Raw genomic sequence first — 14,793 nt, forward strand, 5'->3', positions numbered from 1 at the left:
GTCATGTTTAGGATTATTTGTCTGTTTTCATTTTTAGCCATGGCAATGTCAGTTTATTTTCGATTTATGAATTAGACTGTCCCTCTGGTATCTGTCCCCCTATTTATTAATATTAATTGAGAAAAGAAGGAAATACCCCGATATGAAAACTAAAATTTAATATTATTACTATAGTATATGACTAAATTGTTATGAAAGTAGACAAAGGAAAATTGTGGCAAAAACTCCATGTGTGTAAAAGTAAAAAGTAGAATCACAAAAATACTGAACTTAGAGGAAGATCAATTGGGAAAGTCCATAATCACATGGCAAAATCAAATAACAAAACGCATCAAAAACGAATGGACAAAAACTGTCATATTCCTGACTTGGTACAGGCATTTTCAAATGTAGAAAATGGTGGATTAAACCTGGTTCTATAGCGCTAACCCTCTCACTTTAATGACAGTCTCATCAATTTCCGATATTTTTACATTGATGCGTTAAATAAACAGACACAATAAATATAATAGTCAAAATATGGGTACATCAGTCATCATCGTTTAACAATTTTAAAAGGAACAATTTAACAGAACACAAAAAACATCTACTATCTACGAACACATTTATTGAATGTCTGACGTCAGAAAATTTTATACGTCACATAAATTTGTCGTTCAATGTGCGCACAAACAATTTTAAAATTGTCATGGGAATGTTAGCATACAGGGTTAAAAAATCAAAAGTATGTAAGAATAAATTTAAGAAATAGACCGAGATTTAAACTAGTCCAAAAGTTATATATAGAATTTATAAGAATCCAAAAATAGTTAATACCACTACGCGATTGAATGATTTTGACGTTTGTGGTTCAACGTATATTGTAATTCATAATAGAAATATATCCTAATGACATATAATAGAACAATATCATACTGACAGGATCTTTTAAAGTACAGAGTCACGTTATAAGAACAAAAGAAATACAAAAAGTCGCAAATACAAAACAAACCACAAAAAAATGAAAGCCAATACAAACACATTGACGAGATGTATAAGTACCGAGCCACGTGAAACGGATATCAAATGAAACCATTCAACAGTAAAAGTAATATTAATAATAGAACAAAGACAAATGAAAGAACTATAAAACACGTTGTTAAGATGATAAACAACATCAGTACGAAAAATCTATACATCAAGACCATCGTGTATTATTTGAGAAGTTGATACGGAATATTTATCAACAAGGTCTTGGTACCTTCCGATGAACTTTTTTAGAAAAAGAACGAGACGTTCTTTGACATACCCCTGTTTCATCAACTTTCTACTCAGACACTGATGACGTATTACAAAGTCTGAGTAGGAGCTGCAAGCTCTTGAATATCGAATAAGTTGGGAAATATATATCCCATATGCAGGTGAAGTTGGTATATTGCTACTAAGGTGGGGAAATTTATGATTTCAAAATTAAAATCGTCTCGTTTGTCATAGATTCTGGTACTGAGATGACTGTGTAAGTCAAATTCGAGATATAAGTCTAAAAATGAGGCGGAGGAAGCCGTGTCTGTTGTTTCTTTAATCTTAAATTTAGTTCTGGGGGATATATTAATGGAACCCAATCAGAAAAGTTCGGATTGTTTATGAAATATGCCTTATGAAATCCCAAAGTAATAAATTTATAGCGTATGCTACCATTTTTATGTTGAAAGGCATTGTGGATTATTTCTTTTAGGCGATTTTTCAATTTCACATGGGGAATGGTGGTATACAGGGTTGAAAAATCAAAAGTTTTGATGGAACTAATTTCAGAAAAAGACCGAGATTTAAAATTGTCTAGAAGTTCTTTAGAATTTTTAAGAATCCACATATGGTTAATACCACTACGCGAGTAAACAGTTTCACAGTATTTCTGAAGACCCTCTTTCACTGCGGACAGAATTTTAGTCAATCTAATGGACAATTCTTTAGTAGAATACGGTATACACAACAACGAGCTTTCGAAATACTGGTAGAATGAAGGTATTTAACTATCATTTGTTACTTCTAAATTGTTATTTAGAAATTTTTACATAAGCAATTTTGTTAAAAAAAGAATTTGTTTTGTCGAGAGATATAAAAGTATTGAAATTTATAGACAGTCTACAGACTTTACTAAAACACATCATTAGAATCATATGTTTACGGTAATGTATTATCAACATCTAAGTGTACTTAGATTTTTTTTCGTACACAGCAATATATCAATGAATATATTAAGAAATATGAAAAATAATATGATACGGTTCAGGTATCATAAGTACTTTATATAAATGATAATTCGAATTCCATAGGGGAAGCAGCGGCAGATCCAGAAATTTGCAAAATGAGTTTTTGGGGCATGGTAGTTTGCATGCTTGAAGCTCCCTGTATTTTTTTCCTTCATATTGTTTTTTTTACTAACGGTTACTAATTGAGAACACGAGTTTTTGTTTAAGAATTTAACGTTCAAATGCATGTGTGTAAACATGCACTACCGAGTCACTGTGCTTAAACGATGTGGGTAACTTAAGTTATCTACAGCCAAAGATGAAAACGCCTGGCGTCGGTAAGAAAGTTAGCTTCTTTATAAAAACAAAAAAACAATGAATACATCAGAAATGTTCAGTAATTAAAAAGTTACTAGAACAGAACTGAAAAATTGTGGGCCTTTATAGAGTGTTTGAAATTAATATGTAAAAATTGCGTAAAATTACTGAACTTCGAGAAAAATTCAACACGGAAAGTCCCTTATCAATGATTTTTAGTTAAAGATTTTATGACTGTAGAATTTAGGGATCAGTATTAAAAGTCATATATGTAATTTTTTTCAGCCCTCCCCCTTTTTTCCCCTCCAAAATCCGTTATATCCAGTGGAAATAAGACAACGCTACATCAAATGTATTATTATATTATATAGAGTCTCTCTACATATAATATCTTAGGGACTGCAGTGGAAAATAAATGAAATATATATAGAAGAAAAGAAACCTCCCACTTTTTTCCCCTCCAAAATCCGTGATATCCAATGAAAACAGGAGAATGCTACACTAAATGTATTATAATATTATATAGAGACTCTTTACGTATATTATATCAGTGACTGCCTTTGAAATCAATTGAAATATGGAGAAGAAAAAAATAACGGAAGCCTTGTCTATGAATTAAAAGACCGTCGGATGACGGAAAAAATATCCGGACGCCTTTATTTTCGTTTTTCTCCCAAAATAACCCAAACGGAAAAAAACATCAACGAGGATGTGAAATGCGACTATGCATGGTACATTTAGGACACATAGGCATGACAATTAATTCATTGTGGAAGGAAGAGAAGCGACACACAACATGAGGTCTTCTTGTTTAATAGTATAGATAACAATCTTTTAGGGAAACTCCGCAGTGTAAAACGTGATTAAACTATTACATCAAGATTTGCCAAAACACTTATGATGTCCGTAACTTGAAAACAACTTGTCCGTAACTTTTTCATCATTTCAATAGGAATGTTCGTAACTTTAGCATGATGAAAGTAGACAAAGGAACAATTGTAGCAAAAACTCCATGTGTGTAAAAGTAATTTGCAGTAACACAACAACTAGCTTTCGAAATATTGGTAGAATGAAGGTAATTAACTAGCATTTGTTACCTCTTGACTTGTTGATTATACATGATTTTAAGAAAATTACGATGATCGTTAATATATAGCAAAGAACAAACGAAATTGTAGTATCTTATTAATTGTATCTTTCGCCCCTACTTCACTGGTATACTCAGTATAGCTATTCTCTTAATGTTCTGCAAAGGACGCATACTTTCGACTGGTTTTTAAAATATTTTTTAAAATATAAGGTTGCTTTAGAGGTAACTTAGACTTAAAAGTGTAATGTTAGGCGTTTTCTTATTATAAGGGGTTTAACGCAAATTATTTATGTTTTGAGGGCGACTTAAATAACTTTTAAATACTTTTACTAACGAAATGCTTAGTTTAAGATTTTTTTATGCATATACTACTTAGATACAAATGATGATGTTTCGTTAACTTAAGTATTCACTGTGGAAGTACGAGTAGTATACAAACGGGCTCTGTTGTATTTGACGGTAGTTTCAAATTTTAGAATACTAAAAACTGTCTGTGAAGATTTCTTTGCTTTAAGGATGTACAGGAATGGTCGGCTGTACCGCAATATATTGCACCAATGAAATGCATGAAGCGACACAGATCCATCCAAAGATTTTGTTTTTTTTTAAATAATCGTCAAACTTATCTCAGTATTACTGATGTGAACGACTAGATATATTTATCATTTTCAGCATTTTGCAGTATAGAGGTAAATTATTGTGTTCATTATGTAATAAATGATTGGGAAATATTGCCGTGTAAAAAATACTATGTAAGTTTCTTAATAATGATATTTATCATTTCTTTTAGAGTTAATAATTGATTAACTCAACTCGTTAATTATTAGGTGTTTTTTATGTTTGTGCAATATTTATTATTTGCTGATTGTGCTGATGCCTATAATACAAGGTTAATACAATTTCATGTTTCTTTATATAGGTTTCTTTGGATATGATATACTTCTTCATGTCAAAACCAATTCGTTTACCTCGATTTTAACATCTTCGTGATTAAAGAATATGGCTTTAACATTTATTTAACTTGCAAAGAGTAATAACACATGTGCTACCAGTAAGAGGCAACTACTGACTCTTTTGAAACACATGCGTTGACCGACCCCTGTTTTGAATAAATAGGGACTCGTACTGTTTAACTTCTTAATGTTGAATTTCTCCGTTAGTTTTTAATGTCTTGGTTGTCAGTGGAAGACTTGCTTCTCCATCGGTCAGACATTTAAATAGTTATCAAAGGTACCGGGATTATAATTTAGTACGCCATACGCGCGTTTCTATGATGAGTTTATTTACAACCACTGGGTCGATGCCACTGCTAGTGGAGATTTATTTCCCCGAGGGTATCACCAGCCGAGTAGTCAGCACTTTCTGTGCTGACATGAATTATCATTGATATGGTTATATTTATAAATTACCTGTTTACAAAATTTTCAATTCTCTTCAACTTCGTACTTTATTTGGCCTTTTTAACTTTTTTGGATTCGAGCGTTACTGATGAGTCTTTTGTAGACAAAACGCGCGTCTGACGTATATACAAAATTTAATCCTTGTATCTATGATGAGTTTATTGGACTACATAAGACTCATCAGTGACGCAAAATATTTATAAAGCCAAACAAGTACAAAGTTGAAGAGCATTGAGGATCCAAAATTCCAAAAAGTTGTGTCAAATACGGCTAAGGTAATCTATGCCTTGGATAAGAAAATCCTTAGTTTTTTCGAAAAAAGTTTTGTAAACAGGAAATTTATAAAAATTACAACATTATTGATATTCATGTCAACACCGAAGTGTTGACTACTGGGCTGGTGATACCTTCGGAGACGAAACGTCCACCAGCAGTGTCATCGACCCAGTGGTGTAAACAGTTATTATAAGGTACCAGGATTATAATTAAGTACGTCAGACGCGCGTTTCAACTACATAACACTCATCAGTGACGCTCAAATCAAAATATTTATAAAGCCAATCAAGTACAAAGTTGAAGAGCATTGAGGATCCAAAATTCCAAAAAGTTGTGCCAAATACGGCTAAGGTAGTCTATGCCTGGGATAAGAAAATCCTTAGTTTTTCGAAAAATTAAAAGTTTTGTAAACAGGAAATTTATAAAAATGACTACATTATTGATATTCATGTCAACACCGAAGTGTTGACTACTGGGCTGGTGATACCCTGGGGGACGAAACGTCCACAAGCAGTGGCATCGACCCAGTGGTGTAAATAGTTATCAAAGGTAGTGACGCTCAAATAAAAATATTTATAAAGCCAAACTAGTACAAAGTTGAAGAGCATTGAGGATCCAAAATTCCAAAAAGTTGAGCCAAATACGGCTAAGGTAATCTATGCCTGGGATAAGGAAATCCTTAGTTTTTCGAAAAATTCAAAGTTTTGTAAACAGGAAATTTATAAAAATTACCACATTATTGATATTCATGACAACACCGAAGTGTTGACTACTGGGCTGGTGAAAACCGTATTTAATATAACACGTTCCTATTTGGTCAAGTTTCAAATAATTCACATGTTCGGATGGTTCTTACAAGCTTTATATTTTTGTTATTTTTAGAGGTAAAAAAAGGATATTTATAAGTCAACTTTTGTATGGGATCTGCCTTATAACTTGATATGACTCATCAATCTTAGTAATATTGCCTTAAAAGCGCGAGGTTTTGCTAGTCACAAAACCAGGTTCAATTCACGATTTTTCTGAAAATGTCCTGTACCAAGTCAGGAAAATGGCAGTTGTTAATTTTTAGTTCGTTTCTTATGTTTGTGTTGCATTGTCTTTTGTTTTTGTTGCAGTTCAATGTTTATGTTGTTTTGTTGTTTTGTTGTTTTCCTCTTATAGTTGATGTGTTTCCCTCGGTTTTAGTTTATAACCCGGATTTGTTTTCTCTCAATTGATTTATGACTTTCGAAACAGCGGTATACTACTGCTGCCTTAATTTAAGAAATGGTTACTACTCTTACAGTTAAATGGCATTATTTCGCATACGGATTAAACTAGAAGCCATAATGTGAATGGAAAAATGGAAATAATGAATAGACAGTATAAAAGAATCTTTATACTCACGGACGGAAATTGTTTGATTGACTTAACTTCAAAATGTCCTCTTCAATCTTAAATGTTACAGACTAGTTGTAATCTGGTGGATTTATTTTTCTGTTATAACTGCATTCTTTGAATGTTTCATCGTCTTTCGGAAATTTGCATGGAAAGCGCACATGTGACTGAAAACATGCTTCTTGGACTATTGATACATTAACGTTCATCCCCGAGTATGCCTGATTATAGAATCGTGTTTAATAGGATATGAATAGTGGAAGAATAGTCCAGAAGATCGAAGAAAACATGATTATAACAATTTCAATATATATTGACAAGACAAAGTAAAAATTAGCAGTGTGATGTGTATGACAGTTTATACCTTTAGCAACCACAAATCATTTTTACTTTCACTTATTCACTGTTATTTGTGAATATTTACAATCATCATAGCCAACATATAGAATTGTCTATTCATTCTTATTGATTCTTATTGCACATATTGTATTTAACAATAACACTTGGTGCACATCATTTTATTAAGTATCCCTGTTAAATTTTCACTGAAAACACTGGGAAATATTCAGTATAAAATTTGGCTGTTAAAAGGTTTTAACACTGTGTGTTAAGTACAAACAGGCAACTTAATACAATAGAGCAAGAATACATAGTTTTAACCTCAAATTTAATGATAACATCTGATAGATAACCTTTAAATTTAATGTCATAAAATATTCTTGTAAAAACTTTAAAACATTATTCTGAAAAACGTTACTGCAATGAAAAATATTTATCCTGTCTTTTATCAATCTATCAAATCTTCGCTAGCCAAGGGTTACGACCAGGTTCAACCTACCATTTTTTCATAAAATGCCCTGTACCAAGTCAGGAAAATGGCCATTGTTACATTATAGTTCGTTTCTGTGTGTGTTACATTTCGGTGTTTGTAACCCGGATTTGTTTTTTCTCTAATGATTTATGAATTTTGAACAGTTGTATACGACTGTTGCCTTTATTTACGATCCGCTCCCCTCCTTTCCACCCTTTATAGATTAAGCCAACATTTGTGTTATCAATATTATGCCATCGATCGATTGATTAAAGTCCCGCCCATTTCAAATACATTATATTTTACCAATGGTAGCACTGACACCCACTTAAGTGTAGAGGTGAAATCATGGTAGCGTCTACAGTTTAAAGGAGTAAAGCAGGAAACGAAAATATACAATTACATTTCAACATTTGTACAAGAAACATACACAGGAACTTCTAGAAGTTGATTTGGAACATTTGAATAGTCACTTAATATCGTCGTATGTTTCGGGGGGTAAAGACATTTTGCATGTGGCAATTGTTTACCTACATTTTATACATTTACACGTGATCATGTCATAGGCATTTTTAGATTGGATGCAGCCAGTGACCACTGCAACCAATGAATATCATTATCTTGTGTCTCAAAATTCAATCTCAACCCACCAAGGGTGGAGAGGGGCGGTGCGGATTGCAACCCTTTACCTGGAAGATGTGTATCTTCATGACATAAGATCAATATGCACAACAAAGAAAAAAACACACAAAAAAACCGACACACACATTAAGCCAAGGAACAGCACTTTTCTTTCCTTAAGGGAAGCCAGTAGCTATTTGATCATAATTTAAATTACTATTTTAATCGATTAGATTTATCAGAGACATATAATCTTTAGATTTATCAATGTATTCAACATGTTTTCTGCTTACAGTTTATCAAGTAATGTTGAAGTCCATGTTTCTGTACTGTTGACCTGTGTCAGAGTTCTGTGTAAACTATACACATTAGTGTACCAGTCTATGACATCATCCATACAATCAGTAGTAGCCAATGGTGTCACACCTGTCTCACCAAAAACTATAAGGATATTGAAAGGTTATTAAATTATTTCTATTACTCAATTTTATTCTAAAACTGGATAATTAAGTATATACTTTAAATTTAGATGCACTGATTTGTTTATTTTGAAAATTGTTATTTTGTGAAAAACGAAAAGTGACATTTTGAGTTTTGTTAGCTTTTCTTGTATGTCTCATACCAAAAACTATAAAAAGTAATCTCACATTTTTGTGAGTTGTTTAACAACTGTAATACATGGAAAGGGGGAAAAAAGGCATGCAAAAATTTATGAATATACAGTGTATGATAATTAAAGTAATGAAGGGTCATGAAGAATAAAACAGTTAAATATAAAATTGAGAATGGAAATTTGGAATGTGTCAAAGAAACAACAACGAAATAGAGTAGACAGCAGCCGAAGGTCACCAATGTTTTTTCAATGTAGGGAGAATCTCCAGCACCCGGAGGTGTTCTTCAGCTGGCCCCTAAACAAATATGTCTACTAGTTCACTGAAAATGGACGCCATACTAAACTCCGAATTATACTCAAGAAACTAAAATTAAAAATCACACAATACAGAGGCTCCTAATTTGGAACAGGCGCAAAATTGCGGCGGGATTTAACATGTTTTTTTTATAGATCTCAACCCTGCAAGTCCATTAAGTCAATAGTCCTTGGCTTTTCAATTTTCAGCCTTGAGCGTTCGTGATGAAGGTAAATCCAGAAAATCGTTACAAACAAGAAATTTCTAGAGTGTAGTTTTCATTGTTTACTGCAGTAGACATTTTGTGTGTCTGAAGCTTTATCTTTGTTAATTTTCATACAGAATGATCAAAAACGTTGAAAGCCACGAGTATATGAATAATAGGTGAGCTATTTCATCAACATGAACCAACAATAAATTGACAATTTATTTTTAATTCAGCTTTTTCTTTGTTATCATTGCTATGTCACAAATAAAATTTTGGAATTCATTTATATGTATAATGAAGTGTGTTTTAAAATCAAAAATGTGAATTTGATTTTTTTTAGATAAAATGGTTCAGGCAGCAGAAAGCCTATGGCAGCCTCTTGAAGATTGGTTAAATATGCAACAAGTAGAATTAGATCAGAAAAGTCCCAAACAATCTATGGCAAATATTATAGAAAAAAGATAATGACTCTCATCCCTATGATAAATAAAAAACACCGGAATATTTTTTGAATGAACAGAAGGGGAGATAACTAATGACATAGAGGTGACTCCAGATACCACATCTCCATATTTATTATGTGTATCATATTTATGACAAACAAACAAACACAATAAACAAAATGTAAAGGTAATGCAGAAGACACATAATTAACTGTGCCAGATGATTGATAGCCTGACTAGTTACGATCCTTGCAGTTTTTGCAGAGACAGAATGATGGATCGACAAAGGCACTCTATTGAGCTAAAAAGAATCATTATGTATAAGTTGTCATTTATTGGAAGCATTAATGACTGTCACTATAAAAGTTTCTATGTAAGTTGTACCAAAAATATGCTTGTATAACAAATTGTGCAGAGTACCAAATTAGTTTTTAAGTGAAAATTGTCTCATACACAGCTGACGCTATTAAATTTAGTGGTGTAAAATGCCAATGTTTTAATCTGATACAAACAACAAACAGTATGGTCTAAAAATGCTAGCAATAGATAAGAAGTCTTTAAACATGTTGTAGTATATAAAAAAAAAAAAAAAAAAAAAAAAAAAAAAAATCACACAGCATCAAACAACAAATTTTATTTTAGCAAAGGCAACAATATGTTTTTTATGCCCCATTTATGGGCATTATGTTTTCTGGTCTGTGTGTCCCTCTGTTCGTTCGTTCGTCTGTCCGTCCATTTCAGGTTAAAGTTTTTGGTCGAGTTTTTTTTTTTTTTTTGAAGTTGAAGTCTCATCAGCTTGAAACTTAGTAAACATGTTCCCTGTGATATGATCTTTCTAATTTTAATGGCAAATTAGAAATTTTATCCCGTTTTCACGATTCACTGAACATAGAAAATGATAATGCAGATGGGGCATCCGTGTACTTTGGACACATTCTTGTTTGTAAACTTCCAAATTATCTCACCTGTCAACTGTATTTGATGCTAAAAGAAGAATAAATTTATAATATTTACATTTCCTATAGGATACAAGGATATCAATTTTATTGTTTGTTTTCCTATGAGTTTTTGTAGTGTTATATTGGGAAGCATATGCTGTAATGAAGAAGTACATTGGAAAAGGAGATATAATTTTGGAATGCCTCCCGATTGTTTCTTATGCGATCAATGTTACAGATAATTGTGGAACATAAATAGAAAAAATACTTGCCAAGTGACTTTAAATTTCAATTTTAGAAAAAAAAAACTTAACATAAATTTGTGATAAAAATGTTATTAATACAATTATTTTAATAAATTTCCTCAGCCTTTTGTGAAAAGAAGAGAATGGTTTTACCAGAATATATCCGATGATGAAAATCCAAGTGAAGTACTACCTATCCCAACAACTGAGGAGGACATTCTCATTATAAATAGAGGTAGTGTTTTGCTAAATTATATATAAAAAAGGGAAATAATTTTATTTTTTGTTATTTTTACTCCCCCCCCCATATTTCTTAATTAACTGAAAATGCAGCTAAATAATAAAGCAAAGGCTGATTAATTTGATAAATAAAATTCCTTTTATTCAATTGATTGATCAAGATGATTGCAGTAGTATTGCTTATTATGATGAATTTTTGTACACATATTTTTTTCTTCACCTACACAAACCATAACTAGTTTAAAAAAAAAACATTTGATTTTATTTTGTTTCTTTGTATAAAAAGGGTCATTGTTTAATAAAGGGTGATACATACTGAAAAGTTTTTTTGTGCCCTATTTATGGACATTATGTTTTATGGTCTGTTCGTCCATTCGTCTGTTCAATCGTTCGTCTGTTTCGCTACAGGTTTAAATTTTTGGTCAAGATAGTTTTTGATGAAGTTCAAGTTGAATCAACTTGAAACTTAGTACACATGTTCCTAATGATATGATCTATCTAATTTTAATGCCAAATTATAGTTTTGACCCTAATTTCACAGTCCACTGAACATAGAAAATGCTAGTGTGATTCGGGCATCTTTGTACTATAGACACATTATTGTCTTATTTCATATGCTTCTATTTGAGACACTAAAGAGTAACGTCGTCTCTTAAACAACATATATTGAATGTTGGAATTGTGTACAAAACATAATGATTTCATGTTTACAAAACTGATTATTGTACCTATTATTTTTATGAACAGAACGAATTTTTGACAGTAGCTGTGATAGGGTGCTTAAAGAAAATCCTGATAAATTGAAGAAAGGACTGGCGTTCAAGTTTGATGGTGAAGAGGGCATGGTATTTATATTATCTGGATTATTTGTAATCCATCTTTTGTACTTCTCTTTAGAATATTTTGTAGATATTAAATTTGTTTATAAATATTTACATCAGATAAGTAATATTGATTATTGTAACTTTAATAATATATTCTTGTTGTTAAATACTAAATCTTTAAATGTCATAAATATATTAATATTTTCTAAAAAAAAAATACGTCTTATGTGTGTTTATTCTTTTAAGAAAATGAATGAATGAAAAATCTAAAATATTACAAAATTTCTTACTCTGGTTATTGTCAAAATGTCAAAGGAGTATGTATGATACATAGCATTTCCATTACCAGAAATACTCTTTTACTATTCTCTGATTTCTCATGTCATTTAAATGTTTTATAGGCTAACTTGATCCTGCCATCTTACACCAATTAAAACCAAACACTGGGTCAGAAAGTTAACAATTGGAAACAAGCATATTGCTTAGGATAAGAATTCATAACTTGCTCTCCAGTATTACCAATGATTAAGAAATAAAAAAGAATTGGATATCTGAACCATTTAACATTATCTATATATTATAGGGACAGGGAGTAGTGAGAGAATGGTTTGATGTTTTGTCTAAAGAAATCCTAAATCCTGATTATGCATTGTTTACCCAGTCAGCAGATGGTATGTCAAATATGGTAGTTAGAAAAGATTCAAGATAAAAAATTTGAAAAAAGATTGAAATACCATTTTGTCCAAATATAAAAAAGAAGATGTGGTATGATTGTAAATGAAACAACTCTCAAAAAGAAACCAGACTCAGAAATTAACTATAGGTCACTGTAGGACTCAATTATCTATGAGGAAAAGTAAGTAAATGTGATGTCATAGAGACAATGATTGTTTCAAGATAACAGAATTAAGTAATAAATGTCAAATCTAAAAATTGAATGTTACAAAAAAGCATGAGATTTTTAAAGATTGATTCATTTTTGACACCAAAACTACTGTTGCCAAATTAAGATCTTCGTATAAAAAATTTCCCAGGTGTATTCAGAAAATAAAATGTTGGAATTGGACTAGTGCACATCTGTAAAGGTGGGACCAGGAGCAAAGAAAGTTCTAATTTAGTTAAGATTTTAGATGAAAACACTACACTATAGATATTAATGGTTGGTTCTAATAATTGACAATACATGTATATAATGTACGTCTTTTTGTAAGATGTACTTTTTAGCACAACAGTATGTTCTCATCCTAGTTTTGTTGGAATATCATCAACGTATTTATTATTATGATTGTTGAAATGTGGACAGAAATGCAAGATTAATGATTGCGCATTATTATTTTGGGAATATCATGTCTTTTTAGGGAGTACATTCCAGCCAAACAGTAATTCAGCTATTAATCCAGACCACCTCAATTACTTTAGATTTGCAGGACAAATCTTAGGACTTTGTCTTTATCACAAGCAGTTAATCAATGTTTACTTTACCAGATCATTTTATAAACATATCCTTGGTAAGTTTGATTAACTGTAAGTTAAAATTCATCAAAGATATCAAGCTTATAATTTGAATGCCTGATAATTCTACAATAAGACTCATTAGAGAAGCTGGAAATAGTTGGAAGACCAAATCAAGTACAAAGTTGTAGTGCCTTGAAATTCACAAATTGTGAATTTTTTTTCCAAATATACACAGATTGGTAAAAAGGACACTGAATTGCTTGATGCCCTTGTAGTAGTTTTATAAAAGGGGTCAAAGATACCAGAGGGGTAAAATGATTTATTCAAAAAAATAAGTCAAAAATATACTGGAGATTCCATGACAAATAACGAAACAGGTGGTGATTGTAGGTACTTGAAAAGTAAGTAGGCTAAGCTCATATGTTTAACACCCATCTTGTTACTCATATAAATTGATGATGTCGTCATATCAAATGATTTGGCATCACGCAAAGTAAGCATCCTAGTTCACATATAAATTTTTGCACTTCATAATTTTGATATAACAATAGATGGAATATAGGATATATGCATGACTATTAAATACAGAATATTATTATTCACTTAAAAACATATAAATATTAATATATAATATAGTCTTTATTTTGTAGGTATTCCAGTGAATTATACAGATGTGGCATCTATTGATCCTGACTACGCCGAAAATCTACAAGTATGTGTTAAGAAATATTAAGTCTACTTACCTTTTAACCAATCAAGAATGTGAAACAATTAATAGATTAGAATGATTTAATATCTCTTGAAAATCCTGCTATCATATACTGTAACTGATTACCTGGTTTTGTGCCATTAATATAGCATACCAGAAATCAATGACAGTATGGAAATTTTTCTTTTCCACTTGCAAAGCTAAACAAAGTTTAACAAATGCATTGATGAGTTCTGTTTTTATCATTTGTTTGTTTTAATCAAAAATATCGATAGATAAAATATGATTTTTGTAGGGTAAATTTTGAATAGCTATCTGAGACATTATAAAGATATTCATACAAAAATTTATAGCTAATAGAAGAATTCAAAAAGAAAAAATATTCAACGAGTGACCGGAGAACCCATTAAATTCAGGGATGCAAGTAGTGTATATATGAGTTAATTATCAGTGTTGTTCTGTCACACAAGTTGAATATTTTTCAATATTTGAATCTATGATATGTTATTCTTTTGACTACATTGACAAATTGCTTTTTGAAATTAGAGTAGAAAATCTAAGGAACTATATCTTTTTCTAAGCCTTCACAATTTATTTTGATCTACATATGTAAGGTCTTGATAAAGCTTATTGTTATATGACGTCAGAGGAGTGAAATAACTACGTTTATTTTACATGTGAAATTATCGTGTTTTCACT

The 14,793-nt window shown here is 31.2% G+C and overlaps 1 pseudogene; it reads left to right on the forward strand.

Moving 5' to 3' along the window:
• The first annotated feature begins 8,402 nt into the window (after positions 1-8,402).
• The window catches only part of LOC139493001 (E3 ubiquitin-protein ligase HACE1-like), a 31,715-nt pseudogene continuing 25,324 nt past the window's right edge, over positions 8,403-14,793 (forward strand).

This window comes from Mytilus edulis, chromosome 10, assembly GCF_963676685.1.
Source record: "Mytilus edulis chromosome 10, xbMytEdul2.2, whole genome shotgun sequence".
Classification (NCBI taxonomy): domain Eukaryota; kingdom Metazoa; phylum Mollusca; class Bivalvia; order Mytilida; family Mytilidae; genus Mytilus; species Mytilus edulis.